Source organism: Danio rerio, chromosome 18 (genome assembly GCF_049306965.1).
Source record: "Danio rerio strain Tuebingen ecotype United States chromosome 18, GRCz12tu, whole genome shotgun sequence".
Lineage (NCBI taxonomy): Eukaryota > Metazoa > Chordata > Actinopteri > Cypriniformes > Danionidae > Danio > Danio rerio.
This window is the reverse complement of record NC_133193.1, coordinates 50827501-50836442: the sequence shown is the minus strand read 5'-3', so window position 1 is coordinate 50836442 and position 8942 is coordinate 50827501. Positions and strand designations below refer to the sequence as shown.

Genomic DNA, 8942 nt, shown 5'->3' with positions numbered 1-8942 from the left:
TGAAAGCATTGAAGACTTTTACAGCAAGTTAGAGGTCTGCAAATTTCCGAATAAATCGCGGGAGCGGTCGGTAACGGGTTTAATTTGGGACGGGAGCGGGCTGTCTAGCAATATCGCGGATATTGCTATGCGAATGAGAGAGAGAGAGAGAGAGAGAGAGAGAGAGAGAGAGAGAGAGAGAGAGAGCTTTGCCTGTTTGTGTGCTTGGTGCTTGTGTGTGTGTATGTTAGTGGCCTCGGGCCAGTTCCGGCTAGATTCTCGCCTGCCGGAGACTTACCACTCAGCCCGGCTCCGGCTGCCGGACTCCGGATGCTTGTGGACTCACTGCCCGATTCCGGCCCGAATCAATCGGGACAGATGCAGCGGCCGTAGTGAGCCGACGCTGGCGCATCCGCACCGGAATCGGCCTGAGAGTAATGTGCGCTGCGGCCCGGAGCTGGCGCGACTCAGTATTTATATACCTTTATATAAAACCTTTTGGTATTACATTGGTACTTGATACATGATATTACAAGTCTTTGAGTTGATATAACAGCAAACGCCTGTGTGTCTGCTTGGTGCTTGTGTGTGTTTTAGTGCGCGCGCGCGCGTAGGAGAGAGATTTGTCTGTGTGTGTGTGCTTGGTGCTGTGTGTGTGTGTGTTTATACAGACAGCTTGGCTGTCTGGACTGTATAGCTGGGGGATTTTCGGTTTTGTTCTCCCCTGCTCTTTAGCGGGATCGGGCGCGGCGGCCAGTAAACGGGGCGGGTCGGGCAGCGGGACAATAAATTCTTAATATAAGTGGGAGCAGTCAGGTTCGGGCTAAAACCTGGCGGGTGCGGGCGGGAGCGGGATTCAAAATTTATTCCCGCGCAGATCTCTACAGCAAGTCATCAGCTAACAATTTTAAGTTCTAAACATGTTCCTTTAACATTGCCATTAGGTTATATAACAATAGTATGAGAACATTCCAAAGTATTAACTTTATTTTTTGGTTATACTAATGCTATTCAAAGAGTCATGAAAAACCAAAACACTATTTTTTGAGGTGTTGATAGTTCCACGCTACTAAAAATACAATTAGGACACTTGGCTGTTTTTGCGTTGTTTAAAGTAAATTTGGAATAACAAGAAATTTTGAAACAACGTCACGGCGATGAGATCACTGTGTAAATTCCTGTGTGGAGATTAGCTGTTGGTACCAGCCAGTACAAAGAGACCTCATTGAGTTTTCAACACATCTGTTCATTAATTTCTTAGAAGGACTTGGTTCGAACCAATCAGTGTGCTTTATTGTGAACGAATTGCAACTTTGTTAATATGCATGATATAGCTTCAAGGACTCTTTTTAACTGTTAGTGTTCAGAGAGATGCCATGTTTTGTTGTCGACCGTAAGAAAAATTGTTCGGAGATATGGGTCATCAGTGTTGCATTTATAAATGTGCCGCAACAAAGGTTTTGTTTACATTTCCCCGCGATGAGAGCACAGCTCGCTTGTGGATCCAAGCTGTTGGATTACAGTGGTCTGCTAACATGCGACAAAAATACGTTTGTAAGGAACATTTTTTACACAAGAGCTTTTACAATCTAAAAATGGTGAAATTACGATTTGCTACTCATCTTCTTTTAAAAAAAAGGTGCGTTCCAGTTCGTGTTGATTGTCCGATACCTACGAATTTGATAAGTGTGCAATCAATGTTTATTGTTTATGTTTTTTTCAAGATGGCAAAGTTAGTTTAGCTGTACTCTTTCAATTTTTAAGAACATACTTCAGTCAAAATAATTTAGTTACTAAGTTTACAGCAATATCATCACAATATTATGGACTGAAAATCCTCAACTTCCACACAGCCCTCAGATCTGCTGTAAATGCTGCTCTCAGAATCATTGTCTGTCTCCCCTGCATCTGTGTTTGTGTTGCTAGTGTGAAAATCAGCGAACTCCCCTTTACATGCAAACCCTTCCCTCTTTCACCACTCAACACTCCCACCTAAACAAAGCTAGACCCACTTTCCTAACTTTTTCCTGACTGCTCACACAGGTGGTGGTGGGGGGGGGGGGTTATGGCCCCCATTAGGTTATATTACATTCCCATTAGGTTATATGATGATATTTCAAGAACTTTCAAAACCTCCAGATTTTTAAACAATGTATTAACATTGTTTTTTGATTATACTAATGTTACACAAACGGTTTCATAACATATTAGTTTGATATTATATTACTGTTCTCATAATGTTATTTATTAGGGTATAGTAGTAGAACATTCCATCCGCATTAATGCTCTAAGAACATTAAACATCAATGTTTCAAAAATGCATTATTTCTAATGTGTTAACATCTAAGAGACATTCCAAAACATTTTGAGAAAGCATGGGCCCTCATCATAACCAAAGACAGCAGATTTTACTTGTTTTCATACCACAATGCAAATGGACAGGTATTCATTGCGTCTCACAGATTGGCTTGAAGCCATCTGGTAGAATCTCCATTGTTGTTTTCTATTGTCTGAAATGATTTTGTAAGTCCTTTTAGAGTCTGTAATCTCCCGTCTCATCGTTTCTAGACTTTAAGCAAGCACACAATAAAAGCCTAACTCATTGCGTCAATATAAGAAAAGGCTATTTCATGTTCAATAAAAGGCACAGAGGGGGAAGTATGCAGGGCAAAAATGATTTTTTACTTAATGTCAAGTCTTTCTTGATGAGCTTAAGTGGTGGAAGGCAGCGAGTGGCAGATGAGGAAAAGATTTAGCATCCTTCTTTCCTTGTTATTGTCCATGGGATGATGAAAAAGTGACCTCAGATGAAAGACAACGCACTCCCTTCTGAGCCCAAAGCTTTTTAAGTGAGACACTGTCTTTCAACCCTGAGCCATTCTAATGCACTGAGGGACAGATTTCACCCTAATTGCTGCAAATCACTTTCATGAGGGAGGCGCATGCCTGTGTGTGTGTGTTGTTAAAGAATGACTCATTCAGATGCATGTTTTGGCAGAGGGCTCTGTAAAAGCCAAGCCATCTTCAGTTTCTATTCTTATTTTTCTGGATCACGGGGCAGGAATCGAAAGAGCAGCCGTCTACATTACGAATCCTCGGCTTTACGCAGGCAGACAAGTGCGCACACACATGATAAAACTAGACATCTCTCATCCATTTTCCATTTGGCTACTTTTTTCTTTTTACTTTTGCCACACGCTGTATAGCAGGTACAGACAATGACTGGAACATCTAGCACTTTGCACCCTCACATTTACGGGTTTTACAAAAGGGATGCTTTCAGTCCTTCATGCTGATCTGCCAAGGCTTCAGACATGTTAAAACACACACAGTTTAAAAATAGCTGAACAATTTGACTATGGAGTACAGAAGAAAAATGGCTTATACAAAATGTTTCAAAGCCTTCTTTAATATTGAAATACACTCACTGGCCACTTTATTAGGTACACCTTACTTGTAGGTACTTACTAGTACCTTTTGCCTTCAGAACTGCCTTAATCCTTCGTGGAATACATTCAACAAGGTGCTGGAAATATCCCTCAGAGATTTTGCTCCATGTTGACATGATCGCATCAGGCAGCTGCAGCAGATTTGTCGGCTGCACATCACTGATGTGAATCTCCCGTTCCACCACATCACAAAGGTGCTCTATTGGGTTGAGATCTGGTGACTGTGGAGGCCATTTGAGTACAGTGAACTCATTGTCATGTTCAAGAAACCAGTCTGAGATGATTCACGCTTTATGAATCACACTTTTATGCTGCTGGAAGTAGCCATCATTAGATGGGTACACTGTGCTCATTAAGGGATGGACATGGTCAGCAACAATACTCAGGCAGGCTGTGACGTTGACACGATGCTCAATTGGTACTAATGGGCCCAAAGTGGGCCAGGAAAATATCCCTCACACCATTACCCCAACACCAGCAGCCTGAACTGTTGATACAAGGCAGGATGGAACGGGAGATTCACATCAGTGATGTGCAGCCGACATCCGAATGTCGAAGCAGAAATGGAGACTCATCCGACCAGGCAACATTTTTCCAGTCTTCTATTGTCCAATTTTGTTGATCCTGTGTGAATTGTAGCCTTAGTTTCCTGTTCTTAGCTGACAGAAGTGGCGCCCAGTGTGGCCTTCTGCTGCTGTAGCCCATCCATCTCAAGGTTGGACGTGCTGTGCATTCAGAGATGCTCTTCTGCAAACCTCAGTTGTAAGGAGTGCCTATTTGAGTTACTGTTGTCTTTCTATCAGCTGGAACCAGTCTGGCCATTCTCCATTGACCTCTGACATCAACAAGGCATTTGCACCCATAGATCTGCCCCTCACTGGATATTTTCTCTGTAAACCCTAGAGATGGTTGTGGTTGAAAATCCCAGTAAAAATACTCAGACCAGAAGTCACCAACAACCGTGCCATGTTCAGTCACTTAAATCACCTTTCTTCCCCATTCTGATGCTCAGTTTGAATTCCAGCAGATCGTCTTAACCATGTCTACATGCCTAAATGCATTGAGTTGCTGCCATGTGATTGGCTGATTAGAAATTTGCGTTAACGAGCAGTTGGACAGGTGTACCTAATAAAGTGGCCGGTAAGTGAATATGAAGAAGTAAAAAAACAAGCAGCTCATTGTCATGATATATATATATATATATATATATATATATATATATATATATATATATATATATATATATATATATGATGAGTTAAAGCACCCTTTATGTAATTAAACATTAGTTTTGTTTTGTTTTTTGAATAACAAGACATTATTTACTAATTAGTTTAAAATACCTATATTCTCACATAGCTAGACACACTATATCAGACACAGCTTGACCCTATTGTTTTATGAACTGGTTATCTCTCAGCCCCTGTGTCCTAATTAACACATACATGCATAAGGCAAAGTGCAATCAATGCTCAAGCATCATTAAAATAATCTCTGAAGGTTGATTGCCTGGTTGTTTCTTCATTATCGGTCTCCAGTAAGCAGGATTTTCAATATTGCAGCCAGTTAACTGATGTATACATGATAGAACATTTGTCCGGTATTGATTTTGCTGATGGCACACTATGCTTTTGGGATGATGAAGCCAAAGAGCTCATCGATGCATTGATAACAGTCTTGCTGAGCCGAGCACAGAGATTCAGTTTCTATCGTCTATAGACACATTTCTTCACCACACTATTGATTGGTCTCTCCTTAAACACGGGCCTCAGCGAGTCAAGGTTTTACACACAAACACTTGTATAATGGAATTCTTCATCATTTTGCAAGGTGAACAAACTATTCCAGGGGACATAATGCATTTTTGAGGGTGTAATATGTATTTTTGTGTGTTTAAATGCTTTAATGCTAGTATTAGAACACCGTAGCTACTACAAGAATCACTGAATATATGTTTAATAAGGCTTACTAGTTGTCTAAATAGAGCGGCTTGACTGTATTTAACTATAAAATTTAAAGGCTGCAGTTTCAAAGTAGCTTTCAAAAGGTTAGTAGGGCTTGTTTTTATCCATGCGACTATAGTTAGCATCTCCCCCTCGTTTTTTTCTCTCTTTAAGTCTGCGCTCTCTCTCACTCCATCACAGTGATGAATCTGCTTCTCTTCTCAAGGAGACCACGTCCACCTTCAGAGCCGCATGCAGATAGTTTACCTGCGGTGGGCTCTCTGTGTTTTTTAGGTTGATGTGGTGTGACAGGTTGATTAAAGCAGGTTAGAAGATCCACTGCGGCTGTCACTCAAAGTCCTGACATTTCTGTGACAGAGGGGTCAGGAATGGGGTGAAAAGCACAGGAGTATAGGAGTTTTTACTCATATTCGTGAACTGAATCTAGCTGAGAAAGTAATAAAAGCTCTGGATTAGGAAATAAAAAGCCAATGTTACACTTTATTATGATGTCCATTTGAGTATTAGTAGACTGTCTGCTTAATATCTGCTGATATTGCTCCTTCAACAGACATTTAACTGACTATGAGAATTTTTGCAAGTACATGTCAACTTACACTAACCCTAACCCTTACCCTAACCTCAACCTAACAATTTACTTATAACCTAATGAGAATTAGTTGGCATGTAGATGCAATGTGACTTAAATTCAACAAACGGACCCTCAATATAAAGTGTGACCAAAGCAAGTGTTACATAAATCCGCAAAATTGTGTTGATGATGTGTCCACGTTAAACAAAAAAAAGGATAGTTGTACATCTAGATCCTGGAGATAAAGATTTTTTCCCCCCTTTTTTTGTATTCATTCAGTCAATCTCTGGTTCTGGCAGTGGACATTTTAACTTAGCTTAGCATACCCTGATGAAAAAAACAGCTTAAACCAGCATAGGCTGATTGGTTGGTTTTAGCTGATGACCAGCCTGGTTTTAGAGGGGTTTTGGCCATTTCCAGCCTGGTTTTAGCTGGTCTGGCTGGAAAATGACCAGCTAAAACCAGCTTGACCAGCCTGGTTTAAGCTGGACATAGCTGGTTTTGGCTGGACTACCAGCTTGGCTAGGCTGCTCAAGCTGGTTTTAGCTGGATTTAGCTGGTCATTTTCCAGGCTGGAAATGGCTGGAAACCAGCCTGGAAGTGGCCAAAACCCTTCTAAAACCAGCAAACTAGCCTAGGCTGGTTTAAGCTGTTTTTTTTTTTTTTTTTCAGTAGGGCAGCTAAAACCAACTATGTCCAACTTAAACCAGGCTGGTCACACTGTTTTTAGCTGGTAGTTTTTCAGCCTGACCAGTTAAGACCAGGGTAGCAATGGTTGGAAACCAGCCTGGAAATGGCTAACACCCCTCTAAAACCAGGCTGGTCTTTTCAGCTGTTTTTTTTTTTTTTTTTTTTCAGCAGGGTATATTTTCAAATTAAGTTATTGCATTAGCATCTTGTTCATAAATGATCAACGTATTATTATGATATTTGTACCTACAGCTTGAATTCAGCTTGAATGTACTAAGACAGATGGGAAATGAAATGTTGCTAATTTGGCTATGAAAGAGGCCGATATGGCTTGTTTTGGCATAGAATATATGCTAAGCTAAGCTAAAAACGTTCCAGCATGGATTGTTTGAATGGTTTAAAAAATGGTAAGGCTCAACTGTTTAACTCATAGATTTATACACTAGATATCGCATAGGGACCCTGAGCATGCGTCAATAGCGTCGCCACGTTGGTACAGTGCTCCCAGGACAAATGTCATTCAACCGCACTAGTCAAGACAGAGTTATTAAGTGAATATGCGGGACTTTAGCGCTGTTTACGGGTGTAGTAATGAGCAAACAAAGAAAATAAAGCACAAAGGCAGAACATTTCACAGGTAATATTAAGTTTTATTCTGTTTTTGAATCTTCTGAACTTTTGTGCTAATCAGGTAACGTTATTGATGATAACAGTCACTTACTGCATTCACCATACGACAAAAAAGCTCCAACTCGCACTAAACACTCGGCTTATGCTAGTTTTGTTGAATAAAATCAGCAAACAATGCAAAAGAAATATGACAACGAGATGTTGCGCTGCCAGAAACTTATATTATTGTCGGCTAACGTTAGTGAAAGAGTCGTTCGGGGGATTCATTCACAAACGAATCGCTCCCTCCGTCAGTATGAGCAGTGAAAGCAGGAGAGGAGCTGTGTTTCATGACATGGATTATATTAAATTTAACAGAGAGGGTGAATAGTACATTTCTGTACACACAAACACAAGCTTTTTGTCAGGAATGCCCGTGCGGTCACTGATCCATCAATGTAGAAAATTGAAGTAAAATTATAATTTTCGTAATTAGAAAAAAAAATTACACACTAACATCCTGGAAAACTCCCGATCATAGATAAATGTGTATATGTGTACATCTCTGGCTTTGGATGGCCACAGTCCTCTACTGTACCTTGGTCCCGCATTCATTTTAAAGGAGCGCTGATGCTGATGCTGATGCTGATGCTGATGCATTCCGTCCAATAGACAACAATAGGCCAGGCGACATCTAGTGTATATATCTATGAACTCTGGGGGAGTTGTAAAAATATTGGATCAAATTCTTCTTTTTTTACTGAGGTAAACGTCTCAGAGTAACAGGTCATCTCATGTAGCTCAAGATTAGGAAGCGAACTGAAAAGAGCATTTTAATAAGTTCAGCAAGGGAGTTCAGCTAAAGGCCAGTTTTGTCCATGTACTCAATTAGCCAACAACCTGAAGTACTCCACTCAGTGAAAACGGGTTTTCGGTATATCAGCAGTTGTTGAAGTTGGGGCTGGGAAGCTAATTTGTTGTCGATTACAGAAGGCTGATGTACCACTCTTGTAGCTGTTGACCTTGGGTGCAATGATTGTCTCTATTTGACCACTTGCAGCTACAGCCGTGGCGGACGGATCTATACTGGCAGTACCAAGGAAGATACAAGACAGAGTTTGTGTGTATGCACGCAGTTTCACAAAGTCCAAAAGGTGAAATGAAGTCCCTGGTTCTATTGTAAAAGTCATTACCTCTCTTGGTTTTTTGCTACTCTCCATTTTTTGCTGTTTGTGCCATATCTCAAATGCTGCACATTGTCACCCCACGTGGAATGAATAGTTTTGGACGCAGCTTCCTTATTAAGGAGGTAGCATCTGGTCTGATAATGAAGGTTTATTTCTTTTCAGACCCGCAACCCTATCTTCCTGCATGACCAAATGAATTGTGCTGTTATGACTGCAGCCCGAGATACAAGCCACGGCTTTAAAATTCTCAATATAACTTTAAAAGAATGAGCCCAATTAAAAGTGACAAGCCGGCCTACTTTATAGTCTGCGATGGCCTGTTTATGAGCAAAGTTAATCCAAGCATAATAAAGCGCCAACACAAGATCCATAAAAACCAACAATAGTTCTACTAAGGCCATGCACAAATTACAATGTTTTGGGAGTGATAACAGATTTCATTTGCTGAGGCGAATGCTTTATCATTACGGAACACTTCTCTAACTAGCCTGAC

The 8942-nt window shown here is 40.7% G+C and overlaps 1 protein-coding gene across 10 annotated transcripts in view; it reads left to right on the top strand.

Moving 5' to 3' along the window:
* kirrel3b (kirre like nephrin family adhesion molecule 3b) overlaps positions 1-8942 on the top strand; it is a 367679-nt gene that overhangs the window by 79541 nt on the left and 279196 nt on the right. The window lies entirely within an intron of this gene.